This window comes from Thalassophryne amazonica, chromosome 8 (genome assembly GCF_902500255.1).
Source record: "Thalassophryne amazonica chromosome 8, fThaAma1.1, whole genome shotgun sequence".
Classification (NCBI taxonomy): domain Eukaryota; kingdom Metazoa; phylum Chordata; class Actinopteri; order Batrachoidiformes; family Batrachoididae; genus Thalassophryne; species Thalassophryne amazonica.
In genome coordinates, this window is record NC_047110.1 from 53641511 (window position 1) to 53666665 (window position 25155).

Below are 25155 nucleotides of genomic sequence, written 5' to 3' on the forward strand. Positions count from 1 at the left end.
GCTAACACATTTTCATTGATTTATGTACATTTGCTGCTGCTGTTTGTGCATGATGTAGTATCACACCTTCCGCATGTTCGCCGCGCAGTCGTTACCACCTGCCCCTCCCGGGAGCAGGTGAAATGTTTTTCAGCTCCCCAGTTCATTTTTGTTTTGGCCTGCTTGTGCTTCTTTCACCCAACTGTGGCCCAAATGTTCCCCTCCCTGAGCCTGGTTCTGCTGGAGGTTTCTTCCTGTTAAAAGGGAGTTTTTCCTTCCCACTGTCGCCAAGTGCTTGCTCACAGGGGGTTATTTTGACCGTTGGGGTTTTTACATAATTATTGTATGGCCTTGCCTTACAATATAAAGCGCCTTGGGGCAACTGTTTGTTGTGATTTGGCACTATATAAATAAAATTGATTGAAATTGATTGATTGAAATGTGTGAAGGAGCCCTTAGTCATACGACATAGCTGGTCTCAGTGTTGTCTTGTAGACCTCTTTACCAATCCAATTGTACCTGAGTTTTCAGAGGTGGTGTTTGTAGTTGCCATCTGCCACGCCGGTGTTTGCCAACCCGGACAGTGGGAATACCACCTCAACCGGCAACTTAGCCCCGCGACTGGACAGCAACAACGTCCGAGGCCCAACGTGGTGAATTCACTGAGGCCGCGCGCTGCGTCATTAGAACCGCGCGTCACGAGTGCCGCTTCCCCGAGGCCTCGTGCAGCCACCGCGCATCCATCAGCGCGGAAACACCGAGGCCGCGCGGCACCAGCGAAGTGCAGATCCATCCCGGTGACAAACAACGCAGGCTGTTAACATCGGCGATCGACAAGCTGCTCATAAGCCGACCATGGGGCCTAAGAAGGTTCTGACAGCGGAGGAAGGTGACGATATTAAAAAATCTCTGGACTTTTTATCAGAGGAGATTTCTGTTGTGAAGCAGCAACAGAAATCAATCATGGATCTGGTGGAGGAGGTGAAGGCATTACGGCTCCAGAATGCCGAGAAAGACCGGCATCTGGTGCAGCTGGAAAATAGAGTGGCTGAATTGGAGCAGTACACCAGAATCAACGACGTCATCATCACAGGTCTTCACATCAAACCACGGTCCTACGCACGGGCGGTAACAGATGAGAGCGGAGGGGAGCCCAGTGAACAGGAGGTCAGCTCTGTGGAAAAACAGGTTGCTGATTTCCTCCTATCTAAAGGTATAGAAATGGATTTAAATAACATTGAAGCATGCCACCCTCTGCCCCGGAGAAATGACGGTGATAAACGAACCGTCATCATGAGATTCATCAACAGAAAACACAAAACAGCACTGTTAAAACAAGGAAGAAAACTGAAAGGGACAAACGTATTCATCAATGAACATCTCACCAAACGGAATGCCGACATCGCCAGGAAAGCACGCTTCTTGAAGAAACAGGGAAAAATCCAGCACACATGGACTTCAAACTGTAAAATATTCATCAAACTGAACGGATCACCAGAACAAGCAAAAGTCATGGCAATAAGGAACATCGAGGAGCTGGACAAATATGAACAATAGTGTTTCTTAAAGCGAGGATCTGGACAGATATGACCAATAAGGTATGAGGACACAAACACATCACAACACCATGACACAGACCAGAGGAACCTATTCATCTACTACCTATTCATCTACATCTGGAGACAAGAAGGATATAACTCAAAGGATTGCTGATCATGGAAAAGTAGAACTGAGAACATTTAAATACACAGACCACAATGTACTGGACTTGGAGCACGATATAGACCCGGACAATAATTTCTTCTCAAATATCAATGACAGTTGTTGCTATTATACAGATGAACAGTTTAATCGGATCATTAAAACGGATAACAAATTATCAATAATCCATTTCAACAGCAGAAGTCTATATGCAAACTTTAACAACATTAAAGAATATTTAAGTCAGTTTAAAAAAATATTTAACATAATTGCTATATCAGAAACATGGATCAATGAAGATAAAGGAATGGATTTTGAACTTGATGGATATGAATTTAATTGTGTAAACAGAAAAAATAAGAGTGGAGGAGGAGTGGCTGTGTATGTGGATAAGAACATGGATTATAAAATAGTAGACAATATGACAACTGTGATTGATAACTTATTAGAATGTATAACTATTGAAATATGTGAAGAAAAAAGCAAAAATGTATTAGTCAGCTGTATATATAGAGCACCAGGATCTAGTATTGAAACATTCACTGACTGTATGGGAAAAATGTTCTCAAAAACTAATCAAAAAACTGTGTTCATTTGTGGTGACTTAAATATTGATCTGCTCAATCCAAATAAGCATAAAATAACAGATGAATTTATCAGTATAATGTACAGTATGAGTTTATATCCAAAAATCACCAGGCCAAGCAGAATTACATCCCATAGTGCTACCTTAATTGATAATATATTCAGCAATGATATTGAGAATAACACTGTGAGTGGATTATTAATCAATGACATTAGTGATCATCTACCAGTTTTCATCGTTTATAATAGAAACCATCGGCGGAATCAGCCAGAGGAGAAAATAAAATACAGGCGAGTGCGGACAGAGGAAAACATGAACACACTAAAGAAGGATTTACAGGAGCAAAACTGGGAAAAGGTATACAGTGAAAGTGATGTTGATAGTGCATATGAAACTTTTTTACAAATATTTACATCATTATATGATAAAAATTGTCCAATTAAACAAGACTACAGAAAACAAAAAATCCAAGCTCGACCATGGATGACGAAAGGGTTACGAAATGCATGTAATAAGAAAAATACACTGTATAGAGAATTCATAAAACTAAAGACTAAAGAGGCAGAAAATAGATATAAGAAATACAAAATAGATTAACTAATATTATACGGGTATGTAGGAAGGAATATTATAGTAACATATTATATAATAACAAAAACAATATTAAAGGAATATGGGATATATTAAATAGCATTATCAAAAATGGTAATAAAAAACAGAGTTACCCTCAGTATTTCATTGATAATAATGTCAAGAAGGAAAATAAGGATGAGGTAGTCAACGGTTTTAATAATTTTTTTGTAAATATTGGACCAAGCTTGGCAGAAAAAATTCCCGATTCCCAACCTGAGGATTGGGATAATAATCTCATAGAAAGAAATCCCTGTTCAATGTTCCTCACAGCAGTGGATGGAAATGAAATTATAGACATTGTGAATAATTGTAAATATAAAACATCTACCGATTTAAATGAAATTGATATGGTGGTGGTAAAACAGGTCATTGAATGGATTGTAGAACCATTAACATACATCTGTAACTTATCATTTCAAACCGGTAAATTTCCCAATCAAATGAAAATAGCTAAGGTTGTGCCGCTGTATAAGACTGGGGATAGACACCACTTCACAAATTATAGACCTGTTTCTTTGCTTCCACAATTTTCCAAATTATTAGAAAAGTTATTCAATAATAGATTAGACAAATTCATAAATAAACATAAATTACTTACTGATAGTCAATATGGATTCAGAGCACATAGTTCAACATCACTTGCATTAATAGAATCAGTTGAGGAGATTACAAACGCCATAGACCACAAATTACATTCAGTTGGAATATTTATAGACCTTAAAAAGGCTTTTGATACAATCAATCATGACATATTAATCAGTAAACTTGAACAGTATGGGATTAGGGGGTTGGTGTTGCACTGGGTGAGAAGCTACTTAAGTAACAGAAAACAGTTTGTGAAGTTGGGGGAATATACATCATCATGCTTGGACAATGCTTGTGGCGTCCCACAGGGGTCAGTATTGGGTCCAAAACTGTTTCTAATTTATATAAATGATATTGTCAATGTTTCCAAAATATTAAAATTAGTATTATTTGCAGATGACACAAGCATTTTTTGTTCAGGGGGGGATTTGCAGGAGTTATTGAGGAGGATCAGTATAGAAATGGGAAAATTGAAAATATGGTTTGACAGAAATAAATTATCATTAAACTTAAGTAAAACAAAATACATGTTATTTGGCTATTGTAATACAGACATACAGGTTCAGTTACAAGTCTAGGGGGTAGATATTGAAAGGGTACATGAAAATAAGTTTCTGGGGGTGATAATAGATGATAAGATAAACTGGAAGACTCATATAAAACATATACAAAGTAAACTGTCAAGAAGCATTTCAGTTCTAAACAAAGCGAAACATATTCTGGACCACAACTCACTCCGCATTCTTTACTGCTCACTGGTTTTACCATATTTACAGTACTGTGCAGAGGTATGGGGTAATACTTATAAAGGTACAACACAATCACTATCAGTAATGCAGAAAAGAGCTATAAGAATTATTCATAATACTGGCTATAGAGATCATACAAATCCACTATTTTTACAATCCAAATTATTAAAATTCACAGACTTGGTTCATTTTCAAACAGTACAAATTGTGTATAAAGCAATAAACAATTTACTTCCAGCAAATATTAAAAATATGTTTTTTAACAGATCAGGGGATTACAGTCTGAGGGGGAAATTTAATTTAAAGCATCAGTGGGCACGAACAACATTAAAAGGTTTCTGTATTTCTGTCTGTGGGGTGAGGATGTGGAACAGATTGGGAGTGGGGCTCAAGCAATGTCCAAGCATGAACCAGTTCAAACAGCGGTACAAAAATATGGTTTTTTCTGGGTATAGGGAGGAGGAAGGGTAATGAGGGTTAGGGTGTTTTTGTTGTTTGCTTCGGCTTGTAAATATATAGTATTTTGTATGTAAGTAGGTATGTGTAGGTGTATATTTATGTTTGTGTATATATACGTGTATATATGTATATGTGTATATATGTGTATGTTGATGTGTATATGTATGTGTGTGTATATATATGTATATATATATATATTGATATCGGTTTAGGTGTGTAGGAATTTATGTGTATATGTGGCAAAGGGTATTACTGGTTGTGGGGAAGAAGGGGTAGGGATAAATAAGCTGATGCTTCACCCTACCCCTTTTCGGACATGTTGGGTACACAGTAGGAACTTTTTTGTTGTTGTCTTTACTGATCTATCTTGTAATTGTTGTTGTATCAAATGTTCGAAATAAACAGTTTTCATTCATTCATTCATTCAAATCTCCCTGTCATTCAATCACGTGTACTCAGTCTTGCTCAATCTGACTTTCATTCCCTTGCTCTACAGAGCTTTTCTCCACATTTCCAGGCTAGGCTTAACCTGCACTTTATTCTCATTACAGATCACAGTGTCATCTGCAAATGTCATAGTCCATGGAGACTCCTGTCTGATCTCATCCATTAACCTGTCCATCACCACTGCAAACAAGAGAGGACTCAGAGCTGATCCTCGGTGTAATCTCACCTCCAACTTGAATGAATCTGTCATTCCTGCACATCTCACCGCTGTCACACTATCCTTGAACATGCCCTGTACTACCCTCAGATACTTCTCTGCCACTCCAAACGTCCTCATACAATACCACAATTCTCTTCTTGGTACCCTGTCATAAGCTTTCTCTAAATCCACAAACACATAATGTAGCTCCTTCTGTTCTTCTCTATACTTCTCCAACAGTATTCTCTGAGCAAACATTGCATTGTAGTGCTCTTTCTGTGCATGAAACCACATTGCTGTTCACAGATCTTCACCTGTTTTCTAAGCCTAGCTTCGACAACTTTTTTTTTTCCCCATAACTTCATGCTGTGGCTCATCAGCTTAATGCCTCTGTAGTTACTGCAGCTCTGCACATCACCCTTGCTCTTAAAAATAGGAACAAGCACACTTCATCTCCACTCCCCAGGCATCATTTCACTTTCCAAGGTTTTATTAAACAATCTGGTTAGAAACGCCACTGCCATCTCTCCTAAACATTTCCATGCTTCCACTAGAATGTCATCTGGGCCGACTGCCTTACCACTCTTCATCCTTTTCATAGCTGCCTTCACATCATCCTTACTAATCTCTTACACTTCCTGATTTACTCTCTTGAGATCATCCAGCCTTTTTTTCTCTCTCATTTTTTTCATTCATCAGCTCCTCAAAATATTTCCTCCACCATCTCAACACACTCTCCTCACTTGTCAGCACTTTACCATCTGTATTCTTTGTTACCCTAACCTGCTTACCATCCTTTCCAACTTGGCCCCTTTGTCTGGCCAATCGGTACCCGTCCTTTTCTCCTTCCTTACTGTTCAACTTCTTGTACAGCTCGTGATTTGCCTTTTCCTTAGCCTTTGCCACTCCTCTTTTCACCTTATGCCACATCTCCTTGTACCACTGTCTACTTTCTTCATCTCTCAAACTATCCCAATTCTTTTTTCCAACCTCTTTATGCTTTCCTGGACATCTTCGTTCCACCATCAAGTCTTCTTGTTTTCCTTCCACTGTCCAGATGTCACATCCAATACCTTCCTAGTTGTCTCCCTCACTAGTCTTCCTCCTTCAGCTTCCACCGTGTGATCCTTTGTTGAGCTCTGATTCTCTTCCTCTTCTTCACCTCTAAAGTCATCCTACAAACCATCATCCTATGCTGTCTTGCTACTCTCTCTCCTGCCACCGCCTTACAGTCTCCAATTTCTTTTAGCTTGCATCTCTGACAAAGAATGTAGTCCATCTGTGTGCACCTTCCTCCCCTCTTATGTCACACTGTGCTCCTCCCTTTTCATAAATTAGGTATTCACCACAGCTATTTTCATCACTTTTACAAAATCACCTACCATCTGTCCATCCACTTTCCTGTCCTTGATACCATATCTACCCATTACTTCCTCACCACCTCTGTTCCCTTCGCCAACATGCCCATTGAAGTCTCCTCCAATCACCACTTTTTAATGCTAGGGCACACTCTCCACCACCTCATCTAACTCACTTCAGAAATCTCTTTTCTTCTTCCTCTCACTACTTGTGGGGAATATGCATGGATGATATTCATCATCACCCTTTCAATTTCCAACTTCACACTCATCTCTCTGTCAGACACTTGCTTAACCTCCAGCACACTCTTAACATACTCTTCCTTTAAAATGACCCCAACACCATTTCTCTTCCTAACCACACTGTGACAGAATAATCTGAATCCACTGCCTATGCTCCTGGTCTTACTTCCCTTCCACTTGGTCTCTTGCACACACAGTATGTCTACCTTTCATCTCTCCATCATATCAGCCAACTCTCTCTCTCTTTACCAGTCATACTACCAACATTCAAAGTCCTGACTCTCACTTCCACCCTTCTTGGTTTCCACTTTTCATGCTGTCTCTGGACACATTTTCCTTCTCTTCTTCTTCTCACCCAGCAATAGCCCAACTTCCACCAGCACCCTGTTGGACAATGGCACCAGTGATGGTGCTGTTACCTGGACCTCAACCGTTCCGGTATGTTGGCATGTTTTATGCTAGATGCCCTTCTTGATGCAACCTTACTCATTTATCCAGGCTTGGGACCAGAATATAGATCAGAATATACTAGCTGCACACCCCATGTGGCTGAGTTCTTATGACATATTTTTACATTACATATTATATACTCCAAAAAAAGGAAAAAAGTATTCAATTATATTTGATTATTTTTCTCCTGGGGGCAGTACAGTGGATTAGTGGTTAACACTGTTGCCTCACAGCAAGAACATCAAGGGTTCGATTCCTGCCTGTGGCCTTTCTGTGTGGAGTTTGCGTGTTCTCCCCGTGTTTGTGTGGGTTCTCTCCAGGTGCTCCGGCTTCCTCCCACATCCAAAGACACGCAGGTTAGGTGGATTGTAAACTTTGAATTGTCCGTAGGTGTGTGTGCAGGTGTGAATGTGTTTGTTTGTCTATATGTGGCCCTGCGACAGACTGGCGTCCTGTCCAGGGTGAACCCTGCCTCACACGCTATGACTGTTGGGATAGGCTCTAGCCCCCCGCGACCCTTAACTGGACTAAGCGGTTGAAGATGTGTGTGTGTATGTGTGTATCTTTCTCCTTTTACTTAGAACTTTAACATGAAAAAATTACTCATAGTTAAATATACTGTTTTACTGACATTTTTAAAACTTTCATTTTAACAGTGGAATTCCTGTAAATGGACCTTTTTGCACATTTTGCACATCATTTAACTGAAAAGCAACAAAAAATAAAAGGATAAATACAAATACAAATAAATATAGATACAAAAACTGAGCACACCTCCCCAACACACACACACACACACACACACACACACACACACACACACACACACACACACACACACACACACACACACACACACACACACACACTCGTTCAAGGCCACATCTCCAAAACACATTAACACGCTTTGTATTTTATTGTAGTGACAAGAGAAGGAGAGCGACCTGTCTACAAAAAATAAAATTTACTTTTGAGTGTTTTCACAGTGGTTACAAACACGTTCATTTCTGTAAACATGTCTAAAGCGTTTTTTTTTCTTCCATTATTGTTCTTGAAGGCTTCAACGGAGTTTTGTGTGTCGTCTTCATCTGTGATCTGAAAGCTGCTCTCTGAAATTTGACACTGAGCTACAATGTGAGTCCACTCACAGTAAGAGAGAGGAAAGGTTTGGGTTTCAGGATGGAGGGCAACACGAGTGTTTTTCAAAACAGAATACGATAGTACGAAATCAACAATAGAGCATATTTACAAATGACAGACACTTTTCTATCATTGTAGATCAATCAATCAATCAATTTTTTTATATAGCGCCAAATCACAACAAACAGTTGCCCCAAGGCGCTTTATATTGTAACGCAAGGCCATACAATAATTATGTAAAACCCCAACGGTCAAAACGACCCCCTGTGAGCAAGCACTTGGCTACAGTGGGAAGGAAAAACTCCCTTTTAACAGGAAGAAACCTCCAGCAGAACCAGGCTCAGGGAGGGGCAGTCTTCTGCTGGGACTGGTTGGGGCTGAGGGAGAGAACCAGGAAAAAGACATGCTGTGGAGGGGAGCAGAGATCGATCACTAATGATTAAATGCAGAGTGGTGCATACAGAGCAAAAAGAGAAAGAAACAGTGCATCATGGGAACCCCCCAGCAGTCTACGTCTATAGCAGCATAACTAAGGGATGGTTCAGGGTCACCTGATCCAGCCCTAACTATAAGCTTTAGCAAAAAGGAAAGTTTTAAGCCTAATCTTAAAAGTAGAGAGGGTGTCTGTCTCCCTGATCTGAATTGGGAGCTGGTTCCACAGGAGAGGAGCCTGAAAGCTGAAGGCTCTGCCTCCCATTCTACTCTTACAAACCCTAGGAACTACAAGTAAGCCTGCAGTCTGAGAGCGAAGCGCTCTATTGGGGTGATATGGTACTACGAGGTCCCTAAGATAAGATGGGACCTGATTATTCAAAACCTTATAAGTAAGAAGAAGAATTTTAAATTCTATTCTAGAATTAACAGGAAGCCAATGAAGAGAGGCCAATATGGGTGAGATATGCTCTCTCCTTCTAGTCCCCGTCAGTACTCTAGCTGCAGCATTTTGAATTAACTGAAGGCTTTTTAGGGAACTTTTAGGACAACCTGATAATAATGAATTACAATAGTCCAGCCTAGAGGAAATAAATGCATGAATTAATTTTTCAGCATCACTCTGAGACAAGACCTTTCTGATTTTAGAGATATTGCGTAAATGCAAAAAAGCAGTCCTACATATTTGTTTAATATGCGCTTTGAATGACATATCCTGATCAAAAATGACTCCAAGATTTCTCACAGTATTACTAGAGGTCAGGGTAATGCCATCCACAGTAAGGATCTGGTTAGACACCATGTTTCTAAGATTTGTGGGGCAAAATACAATAACTTCAGTTTTATCTGAGTTTAAAAGCAGGAAATTAGAGGTCATCCATGTCTTTATGTCTGTAAGACAATCCTGCAGTTTAGCTAATTGGTGTGTGTCCTCTGGCTTCATGGATAGATAAAGCTGGGTATCATCTGCGTAACAATGAAAATTTAAGCAATACCATCTAATAATACTGCCTAAGGGAAGCATGTATAAAGTGAATAAAATTGGTCCTAGCACAGAACCTTGTGGAACTCCATAATTAACTTTAGTCTGTGAAGAAGATTCCCCATTTACATGAACAAATTGTAATCTATTAGACAAATATGATTCAAACCACCGCAGCGCAGTGCCTTTAATACCTATGGCATGCTCTAATCTCTGTAATAAAATTTTATGGTCAACAGTATCAAAAGCAGCACTGAGGTCTAACAGAACAAGCACAGAGATGAGTCCACTGTCCGAGGCCATAAGAAGATCATTTGTAACCTTCACTAATGCTGTTTCTGTACTATGATGAATTCTAAACCTGACTGAAACTCTTCAAATAGACCATTCCTCTGCAGATGATCAGTTAGCTGTTTACAACTACCCTTTCAAGAATTTTTGAGAGAAAAGGAAGGTTGGAGATTGGCCTATAATTAGCTAAGATAGCTGGGTCAAGTGATGGCTTTTTAAGTAATGGTTTAATACTGCCACCTTAAAAGCCTGTGGTACATAGCCAACTAACAAAGATAGATTGATCATATTTAAGATCGAAGCATTAAATAATGGTAGGGCTTCCTTGAGCAGCCTGGTAGGAATGGGGTCTAATAAACATGTTGATGGTTTGGATGAAGTAACTAATGAAAATAACTCAGACAGAACAATTGGAGAGAAAGAGTCTAACCAAATACCGGCATCACTGAAAGCAGCCAAAGATAACGATACGTCTTTGGATGGTTATGAGTAATTTTTTCTCTAATAGTTAAAATTTTGTTAGCAAAGAAAGTCATGAAGTCATTACTAGTTAAAGTTAATGGAATACTCAGCTCAATAGAGCTCTGACTCTTTGTCAGCCTGGCTACAGTGCTGAAAAGAAACCTGGGGTTGTTCTTATTTTCTTCAATTAGTGATGAGTAGAAAGATGTCCTAGCTTTACGGAGGGCTTTTTTATAGAGCAACAGAATCTTTTTCCAGGCTAAGTGAAGATCTTCTAAGTTAGTGAGACGCCATTTCCTCTCCAACTTATGGGTTATCTGCTTTAAGCTACGAGTTTGTGAGTTATACCACGGAGTCAGGCACTTCTGATTTAAAGCTCTCTTTTTTAGAGTTGCTACAGCATCCAAAGTTGTCTTCAATGAGGATGTAAAACTATTGACGAGATACTCTATCTCACTTACAGAGTTTAGGTAGCTACTCTGCACTGTGTTGGTATATGGCATTAGAGAATATAAAGAAGGAATCATATCCTTAAACCTAGTTACAGCGCTTTCTGAAAGACTTCTAGTGTAATGAAACTTATTCCCCACTGCTGGGTAGTCCATCAGAGTAAATGTAAATGTTATTAAGAAATGATCAGACAGAAGGGAGTTTTCAGGGAATACTGTTAAGTCTTCTATTTCCATACCATAAGTCAGAACAAGATCTAAGATATGATTAAAGTGGTGGGTGGACTCATTTACTTTTTGAGCAAAGCCAATAGAGTCTAATAATAGATTAAATGCAGTGTTGAGGCTGTCATTCTCAGCATCTGTGTGGATGTTAAAATCGCCCACTATAATTATCTTATCTGAGCTAAGCACTAAGTCAGACAAAAGGTCTGAAAATTCACAGAGAAACTCACAGTAACGACCAGGTGGACGATAGATAATAACAAATAAAACTGGTTTTTGGGACTTCCAATTTGGATGGACAAGATAAGAGTCAAGCTTTCAAATGAATTAAAGCTCTGTCTGGGTTTTTGATTAATTAATAAGCTGGAATGGAAGATTGCTGCTAATCCTCCGCCCCGGCCCGTGCTACGAGCATTCTGACAGTTAGTGTGACTCGGGGGTGTTGACTCATTTAAACTAACATATTCATCCTGCTGTAACCAGGTTTCTGTTAGGCAGAATAAATCAATATGTTGATCAATTATTATATCATTTACCAACAGGGACTAGAAGAGAGAGACCTAATGTTTAATAGACCACATTAACTGTTTTAGTCTGTGGTGCAGTTGAAGATGCTATATTATTTTTCTTTTTGAATTTTTATGCTTAAATAGATTTTTGCTGGTATTGGTGGTCTGGGAGCAGGCACCGTCTCTACGGGGATGGGGTAATGAGGGGATGGCAGGGGGAGAGAAGCTGCAGAGAGGTGTGTAAGACTACAACTCTGCTTCCTGGTCCCAACCCTGGATAGTCACGGTTTGGAGGATTTAAGAAAATTGGCCAGATTTTTAGAAATGAGAGCTGCTCCATCCAAAGTGGGATGGATGCCGTCTCTCCTAACAAGACCAGGTTTTCCCCAGAAGCTTTGCCAATTATCTATGAAGCCCACCTCATTTTTTGGACACCACTCAGACAGCCAGCAATTCAAGGAGAACATGCGGCTAAACATGTCACTCCCGGTCTGATTGGGGAGGGGCCCAGAGAAAACTACAGAGTCCGACATTGTTTTTGCAAAGTTACACACCGATGTATATTGTCTTATCGTACAGCCCTTTCACTAAAAATTGAAAAGACATAAAACGTGCAGGAGTATACCTTTACTTACAGATGACAGTACACAATTTATTTATTTATTACTTGCTTGTCATTAGTGGTTGCTTTTCCTCATGAAACTGTGAACTTTGTTACCAGGGCACTTTGCCTTCACACCCTGGAAGCAAAAACATCAACTCTATCCTCACCTAGTGAAGACTCATCAGACGCGAGCATGAATATCCACATTGCTTACTTGCAGCCAGTATTGATTTCCACTTCAGTTGACCAGGCTGTTCTCTGGCACTGAGTATCTGTGGGAAACCCCAACAGGTTTGTGGACATCATAGCCAGCCTATAGACACGTACAGCAAATGTGGTGCCAAGCAGGTGCAGAATCTGTGACCTTTTCATCAAAGATCTGTTTTGCCTCCAACTCTGTTCAATGCTTGTTTGTACTGCATGTTGGGTACCGTTGGTGACTTAGGTGCCTTTGTTGGTGAGGAAGGGCTTAGTGACCTTGAACTTGTGGATGATGCTGTGATCTTTCTGGAATCAATGGACAGCCTGATTGCAGCACTTAAAAAGCTGATTCATTAATCTACGCTTCTGGATTTGTGGTTGTCTTGGATCAAGACTAAAACCCACGCTTTCAATGGCTTCATGGACTTCATGGCTATCAGAAGTGTATCTGTGTGTGGTGAAAGTGTCAAACTTGTTGGGACATTTAATTACAACTGTATCTTGGCAGGGACATTCATCTCTCTGGGTCCTTGGCATTTGACATCAAGAGACACCTTGGAGGGGTTTATGGAGTCATGAGGTCACTGAATAGAAGTGTTTGACATTGCTGACACCTTTGCAGGAAAATAAATCTCCATGTATTGTGGGTCCTGGTGCTTTCTGTTTTCTGTATGGTTGTGAGACTTGGTCACTAACCATTGACAACTATCTTTGTTCTTGTGACACATTTCTTTGAGCATAATATAGCATGCAAGTGTCTCACTGTTGAGGATTTCAGCAGCTGAAGAAGGTCAAGGTGTGGCCCACGCTTTACTTGGATGTGGCAGAGAGATGGTTGTTTTCCAGAGGTTGGGATGGAGCCGTTGCATGCCTGGGTGGCTGCGATCCAGGACCCCGTACTCCACATTTGTATAAATGATCTGTGCAGATTCTACTGAAATATAGCATAAACAGAACCACCTATGCATTCAACAGATGGCTGCACATCTGCCACCATTCACATCAGTGTGTGTTTTAAAAATTTTATTGGTGCACCCTAAACACATGGCAAAGAGTCCAGTTCTAATCCACTGGTAACATACCTGATGAATGAAAGAACATGACATTCAAGGCCTGAGCTTCTTGTCCTTTTCTGCAGAATGACATGTCACCATACTTGATCATGTACAGGCATTGCCACACAGGCCTGAGTGCATGTATGTACACGTAGATACATTGCATCCTATGTGAGCAGGACACTGAAGTGTGATTCTGAAGCAGATTATGTGTGAGGAACAGGACACATGTGACAGAACTGCCTCTTCACTCCTGTTTTTATTCATGGCTGTTGCAGCACTAAAGCCAAGTTATGTATGCAGGAAGGTGTCCACTCTCCTCTGAGCTAAAAAGTGTTGAACTCAATATTACAAATTGGACCAAGGACATGAATCAGTGGCATATTGCAATCTCTGGCAGTAATCATGAAAGGGCCTGCAAAGTAATTCCAAGAGGTGAACTGCTAACATTCAGCCATCACAAAAATGTTTGAGATGTTGTAGTAAAGCCAACCTGCAGATGCTCTGTGGCTATCTGTGATCTACAGTCATGTTTCGCAACAGCAGATGGCAATGCCAGCAGGCCAGGATGGTGCCAGAAGGTTACGCAATGGAATGATGCCTCTAAGACCTGACTGGAACACCGCATGACACGTATCTGTGCAGAAACGCACTTCCCACACAATCTTCAGAAGCTGCAAAGATACATTCATACTGACGTAATTGAATTTCTCTGCCTCTACTTGAACCTCTAGTCACTTTAATAGACCAACATTTTCCATCCTTTTCGGGAAATTACAGCCTATTTTTCATGGTTTTATGCACAGCTGAGTGACAGTTTGAACCATTTCAGGAACCTCAGAGTGAAATGGCACCTTGACACTGGCATGATCAAGGTGACAGATGGAACTATCGCTTCCCCACGGTTTGGTCTCCATTTCCTGGTTCTCTCTGGGGCATGTGTGTGGATGTCAGTGGGATATGGGTCAGTTGGCTTGCTATCTTTATCCAGATTTTTGCCAGGAAATCCTCTCTGCATTGGAAAAAAAAAAGGTATCCACATTCTCCTCGTGGAAAGAAACGTGGGATTTCATGGAAAATATGTTCTGCTGGAAAAAGGATTTTGTAGTTTTGTTACTATGTGACTCACATTAGTTCATGTCCTGAGAACAACGGTTCTGAATCTGTTCCCCAAGGATCACCTAACCACCACATTTTCCTTCATTCTCTGCTTTGCCACAAACTGATTAGCTCATTCAAGTGCGCAACAATAAACGTCACTATTCACAGTACTAACATCACTTGAAGGCAGGTCCAGACCATTGTCTACAATACATAATTTATAGAGACCCAGCATTCTGTCAAGAACAATCACAAGGTGACAGGAGCAAGAAAACTCTTATTTATAGGAGCAAACATCAAGCAAAACAAAACTATTGAGGGTGACATTGCTCTGGACACTAATTAGTTGCTCACTACTGCTCTTTGGAGAATATTGGAAAGGCGAATGTGCCATTGTCAAATCCTTTTTACTTTGTCTGGAAGTGTGTGTGTGTGTGTGTGTGTGTGTGTGTGTGTGTGTGTGTGTGTGTGTGTGTGTGTGTGTGTGTGTGTGTGTGTGTGTGTGTGTGTGAAACAGGGTACTCCAGGTGAAAATATGAACAAAACTAAATGATAACTTTAAAAGCCCATTTTTTATAATTAAAACTTTCTTCAGTCAAGACATTTGTTTCAAGATGTAGTCTCTTTCAATTTGGTGAAGGTAAAAGGTGCAACTACAAGCATGTGTCTGGTTGTGTCCCATCACCTGTCATGGTAGGTGGGTTCACACCTTAATTCTGTGTTTGCTTTGCCGTTCTTCTTTTGGCACTTATTGTGATGCCAAATATGTTTTGGTTGGACAAAATGCAAACTCAAAAATCTGTATCAGTTCTGACCAAAACACCTTGGGACTGATTGGGATTGGGACTTTATTAAACATGGCTCTCATCCAAATTCATCTGTGGTCCAGTGTGCTTCTCCATTCAATGCGTGCTAGCCAGTTGCACTTATAGTTTTTAACAGAGGTGGGACGAAGTCACCAGTAAGTCACTCAAGTCATGAATCAGCAAGTCTCAAGTCAAGTCCCAAGTGAAGTCTCAAGTCATAATGACCACTAATTGTATGCAACCTGACTTGAGACGTGACTTGAGACTTGCCGATTCATGACTTGAAAATGACTTGACAGTGACTTCATCCCACCTCTGGTTTTTAATGAGTCTACTTTAATGTTTGTAGCAAATCAAGAAACTATTATATTTGGCATAAAGGGGTTTGCTCTGTGAGTTTGGTCTTTTAAATGTCTCTGAAAAATTCTGAGCATAATTGAGAGTTACGTATGTAGCGAGAAAGAAAACCTGTGACTAGGTAATCCTACTACAAATAACCATAATAGAAAGAGCTTTATGACAAAATGAAGAAGGTGAGGAAGTGGGGGAGATTTGGCAGCTTTCACTGTAGCATTTGAGGTTGATAGTGACAGTTAAATCACATAATCAAGGCATGTCATGTTATTGAATATGATGATAAATGATTGTACCTCAGATGAACTTGCAGATGAACTAGCAAGTTGATTCATGATCTATGATACAAGTAAAGTAATAATAAAAACAAATGAAGTCTTAATGCAGCGTACAGTAGTGTTCAGAATAATAGTAGTGCTATGTGACTAAAAAGATTAAACCAGGTTTTGAGTATATTTCTTATTGTTATATGGGAAACAAGGTACCAGTAGATTCAGTAGATTCTCACAAATCAAACAAGACCAAGCATTCATGACATGCACACTCTTAAGGCTATGAAATTGGGCTATTAGTAAAAAAAAGTAGAAAAGGGGGTGTTCACAATAATAGTAGCATCTGCTGTTGACACTACAAACTTAAAACTATTATGTTCAAACTGCTTTTTTTTAGCAATCCTGTGAATCACTAAACTAGTATTTAGTGGTTAACCACAGTCTTTCATGATTTCTTCACTTCTGCAAGGCATTAATTTTGTTGGTTTGGAACCAAGATTTTGCTCGTTTACTACTGTGCTTGGGTCATTGTCTTGTTGAAACACCCATTTCAAGGGCATGTCCTCTTCAGCATAAGGCAACATGACCTCTTCAAGTATTTTGACATATCCAAACTGATCCATGATACCTGGTATGCAATATATAGGCCCAACACCAATAGTAGGAGAAAATATGCCCATATCATGATGCTTGCACCACCATGCTTCACTGTCTTCACTGTGAACTGTGGCTTGAATTCAGAGTTTGGGGATCGTCTCAGAAACTGTCTGCAGCCCTGGACTCAAAAAGACCAATTTACTCTCATCAGTCTACAAAATATTCCTCCATTTCTCTTTAGGCCAGTTGATGTGTTCTTTGACAAATTGTAACCTCTTCTGCACATGTCTTTTATTTAACAGAGGGACTTTGTGGGGGACTCTTGCAAATAAATAAGCTTCACGCAGGCGTCTTCTAACTGTCACAGCACTTACAGGTAACTCCAGACTGTCTTTGATCATCCTGGAGCTGATCAATGGGTGAGGCTTTGCCATTCTAGTTATTCTTCTATCCATTTTGATGGTTGTTTTCCATTTTCTTCCACATGTCTCTGTTGTTTTGTCCATTTTAAAGCACTTGAGATCATTGTAGATGAACAGCCTATAATTTTTTGCACCTGCGTATAAATTTTCCCCTCTCCAATCAACTTTTTAATCAAACTACGCTGTTCTTCTGAACAATGTCTTGAACGTCCCATTTTCCTCAGGCTTTCAAAGAGAAAAGCATGTTCAACAGGTGCTGGCTTCATCCTTAAATAGAGGACACCTGATTTACACCTGTTTGTTCCATAAAGTTCACAAACTCACTGACTGAATACCACACTACTATTATTGTGAACACCCCCTTTTCTACTTTTGTTTACTAATAGCCCAATTTCATAGCCTTAAGAGTGTGCATATCATGAATGCTTGGTCTTGTTGGATTTGTGAGAATCTACTGAATCTACTGGTACCTTGTTTCCCATGTAACAATAAGAAATATACTCAAAACCTGGATTAATCTTTTTAGTCACATAGCACTACTATTATTCTGAACACTGCTGTATATTGTAAAATGCAAATGAATAAACTACCACAGTTTGAACAACACGGTCAGCCTTCAATGGTCTGCCTGAACTGATGTATAAGGTGAGCTCCATAAATGTGGGTGTGGTATGGACTGGTGCATGTGTTTGCTCTCAAAGAGCAGAAAGAAGCTGTTCATACTACGCCAAGCGCAGAGGGACATCAATGCAGACAGACTGGACCCGATCGTGGCATTAATCAGGGCTCCTCTCCGAGCTCATGTTGACTTCTCCTCCAGCTCTAATCCCACATCATAGTGTTTCCTAAGCATGAGATCATACCAACATGACTTGCCAACCACAGTGCTGGCCATGTTATGCTCAACCTTAAGGAGACATTACCATTACTTTTAGGACACCATCGGGTCTTGTTTTTCAGGTTCCCAATGGGATTTTTTAGACAGCATACAGTAAGCTACTCACTTACTCTTTGTTGGCTGAAGATTTCCATAAGGAGCAGGACTCAGCTGTTTTTGTCCCCCCCTTGCTCCCCACCACCGTCATCTGACAAAAAAGATTTCGGAAAAAAGTAACAAAAACAAACTACACATATCCCTCAGTTAAGCAATGGGGGGCACAGGTGACCCTTACACAAAAAAGTATACTTAACTTTATTTAATAAAATAAAGTTTAAGTCAGCATCAAATTTACTTCTTAAGTACATTTTACAGTACACTTGTAAATGTACTTGTTTCAATTCTTTTTGGTACTAAATTTGCCCTTTTTAGTTTGTAAAAGTATACTCGTAAGTACATTTTAAATGTTAGAGTAGTAAAGCTTATACTACTGTATTTATATGTTTGTGACCTACTCTTTAGTTTATGAAAGCACAGCATACCCAAAGGATTTTAATGACATGCCAGCTTGATTGGGATTTGACCCTATGGTCACAAGTCAACTTCCCGAAATCCTAGACCAGAGGTCTTCAACTCATTCCAGAAAGAGCCTAGAGGGTGTAACCACCCACTCCAACAGGTGATTTCACAGATTAACTGATTCCATCTGTTTGTAATTTCTCCCGGCTGTTTATGTAATTTACTGCCCCTTTTGAAGAACCAAACCATCTTCATTTTGAGTTTATTAAAGGTCACGTTAGAACCAGGCCTGGGACCCTCACAGACAGTGTCCATCTTGTGAAAGGCCCAGAAAAAAGCTCACATAACACTTTTATACAAAGGGGCGGCACAGTAGGTGTGGTTTAGTCTCACATTTATAATGTTACTGGCTCTCACCAACAGGGGGAAGTCTCCCTGTGTCTGACACTTGCACATATGATGGAAGTGAAACTTAACTCTTATATTTACACTTTAAACCAAAAACTCCAAACAGATAACAAAGGCAAATACTTAATCACTAACACAGAATAAGGAATTAGCACAGATATTATCTAATATGTTCAAAGTGATGTTAATCAGTGAAATCACCTGGTGGAGTGGGTGGTTCCAAAGAAAATCTGCACCCTCTTGGCCTTTTCTGGAATCAGTTTGAGACCTCTGTTTTAGATGTAGATCATGAATTCTAGCTTTATGGCACCTGATTTATGCCACCTGAAGACTGTGGCTTCTTACAGCTACTTGTCAGTATACACCAGGGATTCTGAGATATAGACATTTTCTGGTACACTGGTCAGACTCAACAAAGTATACTTTAAGTATAATCTTTAAAGTACATAACAAGTGAACTGAAAGGACACTTGCTTATTTTTACTTTAAAAGATATACTGCTAGTAATAAACTTCTTTTTGGTAAGGGAACCTGTAAGTCAGGTTTGATAACTGCTTATACACTCACTGAAAAGGTAACTAATAATGTTAAACTGAACTGATGAGTCACTCAACTTAATCTACCAATGACTAGTAACTGCTAATTTTATTAATAAGGCTATGGGTGTTTTATGGTCTTAGCATACTGAGATGATAATCACCATGTGCATAAATAATTAAAACAACAAATGAAACAACAGGCTATTTTTTTCCATTTTATTTATAAAGGGACCATGTACAATAAAAACATAAATGTTTCCATTTGATGCATTGTACCAGAGTTGGCTTAAAGCTAATTTACATCTGCAGTCCCTTGACAAATCACAGTTAAAATATAAATAATAAAACATCACAAAAATATAAACTCAAAACTATAAATCACCCACACAGACATATACACTCACATCCACACAAACACATTCACCAATCCTATTTACATAATGTTTCAAAAAAATCAGTGGTTACACATTTGAGTACCTTTCAGAAAATGTTTCAATTTGTTCTTGAAACTTCCAATAGAATCAGAGTTCTTGATGCCATCAGGGAGAGCATTCCACTGAGTCGTGGCTTTCACAGAGAAAGCTGACTGACCAAAAGCAGTACGACGGAAAGGCACAGAACAGTCTCTTATTGAAGATATTCTGGTAGATCTTATGGACTGCACTGGATGAATATTAACAAATTCACATAATGTGGAAGGAGCCAAGCCATTCAAAATCTTGAATGTAAGACACAGATTAGAGAACAGTTTATAGTTCTCAAAACTAAACAGATACAGCTTTTCTAGAATCCTGCAGTGGTGATATTGCATAGATTTTTTTATCTAAAGTTTTTAACGTTTGTTTATATAGAGATTCCAGTGGCTTAATAGTTGTTTCTCCAGCCTGCCCCCAACATGTGATACAATATGACAAATGAGAAAAAAATCATAGCATGCATAAAGGTCTTTGCAGCATCCATTGAAAGACAGCCTCTAATATGTCTAAAATGCATCAAATTATATCTGATAGTTTTGGTCATTTATTTCACGTGACTTAAAATTAAGATTTGAATCAATTACTACTCCAAGATATTTAAACTCCCTCACAATGTCAATCCTCTCAGCTTTTATAATGATTTTATCGCTCACACACTGGTTGGTTTTAGAAAAAAACATACCTTTTGTCTTACTTATGTTAAGGCTGAGACATGACTAGTCAAGCCACTCCATAATCCTTTCCATAGCAGCTGTAAGTTTCCTAGCTGCTAGTTCAGCAGTTTTTGCATGTGTGTATAAGACAGTATCATCAGCATACATTTGCAGATCCATGCCCTGACACACCTGTGGCAGATCATTAATATAAAGACTAAAGAGAAGGGGGCCCAAAACAGAACCTTGTGGCACACCCATTGTAGAGAGAACATCCTTAACTTTAACACATTGCATCCTATCAGATAAATAAGAAGCCATCCATTGCAGCGTTTCTGATGAAATATTAAAATCTGAAGGTTTTGAAATAAGAACACTATGATTTACCGTATCAAATACTTTTCTCGAATCCAAAAATACGGCACCAACTACCCCCCCCTTTATCTAGTTTAAATTTTATCTGCTCGATGAGATGTAAAACAGCTGTTTCAGTGGAGTGATTGGGCCTAAAGCCAAACTGCAATGGATGTAAACAAAATTTACTGTCTGCGAGATATGTAGTCAGTTGCTTAATTACAACCTTCTCAGCAACTTTCGAAAGCACTGTAAGTATACTTATTGATCTGAAATTACTCGCTTCATGACGGTCACCAGACTTAAAGATAGGAGTGACAATGTGTTGGTTCCAAGCACATGGAAAAACATTATGTTTTATTGATAAACTGATTAAGTGAGCAATTAGTGGCATTAACGTAGCCTGGTGTTTTTTAATAAACATGGTATCGAACTGAAAAACATCCCTACATTTGGAATTCTTTGAAGAACTGATAATTTTATTCACTTCTGTGACATCTGTTTGAGCCAAAACAAAAGCTTCATCAGGAGAAGTGATAGGTGTAATATCCAATTCCCTTTCAGTGAAATTTCTCACAAGATCGTTTACTGAATCAATAAAATAATGATTAAGAATTTTAGCAACAGCAGACTTGTCATCCATCAAAATTCCATCAATATTCAATTGAATATCTTCTGGGACAAGTGGCTCATTCCTCATCAAATTATTGATGCCCTGCCATATTAGTTTGCTATTACCTTTAGCATTATGTAAAATATTAAGATAAAATTGAGATTTAGCCTGCCTCAGTTCATAAATAACCTTATTCCTTCGGCCTTTAAAAATCAGCAAGTCTGTGCTCACTTTAGACTTAATGGCTTTTCTTAGCACAGCATCCCTTTCCTTCATGAGTTTCCACACATTGTCAGTTAACCATGGTAGATTTTGTTTTCTTTTACATTTTTTTCTGGATTTTAACAGTAAAACATTCTCTTACAGAGTTAATATTATTGACAAATATATTACAACTGCCCTCCAAATCCTCAGAGGCTATCCTAGCAGTCATGGGGCGAGAGGTGTGTGACCTGACTTAAAGTTAGTCTAACTAAATCTAGTGGTAGCTAATTGGTCAACTACACACTCATCTTCAACCGCTTAGTCCAATTAAGAGTCTATTCCAGCAGTCATAGAGTGCGAGGCGGGGTACACCCAGGACAGGATGCCAGTCTGTCACAGGACCATAAACAGACAAACAAACACATTCACACCCACTTGCACACAATTTAAAGATTCCAATCCACCTAACCCAGATGTCTTTGGATGTGGGAGGAAACCGGAGCACCCAGAGGAAACCCATGCAAGCACGGGGAGAACATACAAACTCCACACAGAAAGGCCACAGGCAGGAATTGAACCCATGACCTTCTAGCTGTGAGGCAACAGTGCCAACCACTAAGCCACCGTGCTGCCTAATTGGTCAACTAATGGAATTCAAATTTAGCTGAAAAGCTAATTTGTTAGCTTTCCTAAGGAGCTGTTAGCTTGTTAGCTTAACTTTATGCACCACTGCAATTAAACATGTCCGTCACTGGTAGTAGGATAAGAAAATAAAATACAGTTTTTTTTTCTGTTTACCACAGGTGTAGTCATAGTAGAGAAGCTTGAATCTTCGACTGGACTGGGTTGCTTGACGCGAGGACGTTTCGCTTCAAATCGCAGAAGCTTCCTCAGCTAAAATTCTTGCTCTGGTGGTCTGACTTCTGTCTTGACTCTTGTAGAGAAGAATAATCAAGAAGTCACAAAAGCTGGAGTTTTAAACCTAAACAGACCCCTCCTACCGAGAAGCAGACTGCTACAGGCTGGTGACTAAACAATAGCTCTAATTAGCACCTATTGTGCTCTAGTTAGCACCCTCCTAATGACAGAGCAGCTGTCCCTCTCCTGATGGCTCCCTTGATGACTCTGCTGATGATGTGAATGACTCATTACCATGAACAAAAGACTGAAACTGCTTTGACCTGAGTACCCCATTGTAAACAGGGGATAAAGCGTGTCTCAGACCCCCTCCCTGGTTAAGGCTGGGTTTCAAACATTTCACAAAGAATGCCTCCTTGACCCCTCTCTCAAACCATTTCTTCTCTCTGGCTAATATTTTAACTTCCTTGTCCTCAAACGTGTGGTTAGTGTCTTTAAGGTGGAGATGAACTGCAGACTGAGGTCCACTGGCGCCCTCTCTGCGGTGCTGGTATAGCCTTTTGTGTAAAGGTTGCTTAGTCTCACCTATGTAGTGTTCGTTACAGTTTTCCTGACATCTGATAGAATACACTACATTGCTCTGTTTGTAACTAGGGATCCTGTCCTTAGGGTGAACTAATTTCTGTCTCAAGGTGTTAACCGGTTTAAAGTAAACTGGGATTTTGTGCTGTCTGAAGATCCTCTGTAGTTTTTCCCCTACTCCTGCTTAAATAAGGGAGAGACACTCCTCTTCTTCTTGTCTCTGTCTCCTGTCTATCTGGTCTCTTTGTTCTCTGGGACTTCTGCACTTTGTCCAGGGACCATTGTGGGTACCCACAGATTCAAGCTTCTCTACTATGGAAACCACCTGGACAACTGAGAGCCTACACAGTAACACAGGTGTAGTCATTTTTCTGTGATAGCAGCAAGTCTCTGTGGGGAGTGGGTAAAACATTACTTTACTATTCTATGAAATTTTAAACATCCATTCACTAACTTCTTGTGGCATCCTGCTTGTACTGTGCTGAGGATGTTTGTATAGTATCCTGGATAAGGTGGGCCCCTGCTGATTTTGATGGTCATGTGACCAGGAAAAAGGGGCAATCATACCTGAAATATTAATAACACAAACTTGAGTGTTGGTGCGAGGAAACATAACGTAATGCTCTGTGTCTCCTGTTGTTCAGTACATTGGTGTATTTGCCTTCATTATATGTGTTTGATGTGTTGTACAACACCATGTATCTGTTTGCGTGAGAGACCTTTTGGCACAGCCAGAAGTGTATTCTGGATTCTGTACTACCCTGGGTTGTGTGCTGGTACTTTGTATTTAACATTACTCCTGGTGGATCAAGAGAAGTGAGGAGAGCCTCAGGCCCATCAATAGTTGAACAGGAGCACATTTTTGTGTGTCTGTAATGAGGCAAACCACATCACATCATCAATATTACATACTGGCTTAGGGCCAAGGGATGTGCTCTGTGATGTGTTAAAGTATAAAATATGAGTGTGTGCGTGTGTGCTGTTCATGTAGTTTAATGAAAGTTTTGCCAAGATTTAAGATGGCATTCTTTTATTTCATCTGTTTGACCTAAAATCACATAAATGATTCAAGAGTCTTTCGGAAAAACGGCATTTTGTGTGTTTACCTCGCAATTATAAAAGAAAACAGCAGCTTTTGTTTTATTCACACACAACTGATATGCAAGTTCTCACTGAACAAAAGTGCAAATATCAGCAGTACGTTTTTGCAGACTATGTTGATTTTTTCAAAGACTTCCTTTTTGGGATGACTGGGGGAGATCTAAAAATTTTGGTCCAGATGCCTTGGCATAATGCTTTATTCCACTGGAAAAGACAATAAATCTTTCTCTTTTATTCACAGACACACACTGAATTACACTTAAAATTTCAATGTTAGTGACACTTACATCCAATACATTGTGAAGCTCAACTCAGAAAAGATCCACATTTTTAATTTAATGGTTTATAAAGCTACAGGGCCACGCACATTTCACTAAACTGACAAAATTTAGATTCCACTGAAATTCAAGCATTATAATGTTGGTTTATTTTAGAAACATCATGTAAAATTACAGCTAATTTTAATCAATAGACCACATTTATCTGGGTGGAATTCCATAATGAATACTTTATTTTCTTTGTAACACCGTCTGCAGGAGGGCGTGTGTGTGTGTGTGTGTGTGTGTGTGTGTGTGTGTGTGTGTGTGTGTGTGTGTGTGTGTGTGTGTGTGTGTGTGTGTGTGTGTGTGTGTGCATATATGAGCTTCTTTTGAAAAGACCGGAAGTTACCTTGATGCAAT

At 39.5% G+C, this 25155-nt stretch overlaps 1 protein-coding gene across 1 annotated transcript in view; it reads left to right on the plus strand.

Annotated features, from left to right (window-relative positions):
• The window catches only part of reln (reelin), a 360124-nt gene that overhangs the window by 64016 nt on the left and 270953 nt on the right, over positions 1-25155 (plus strand).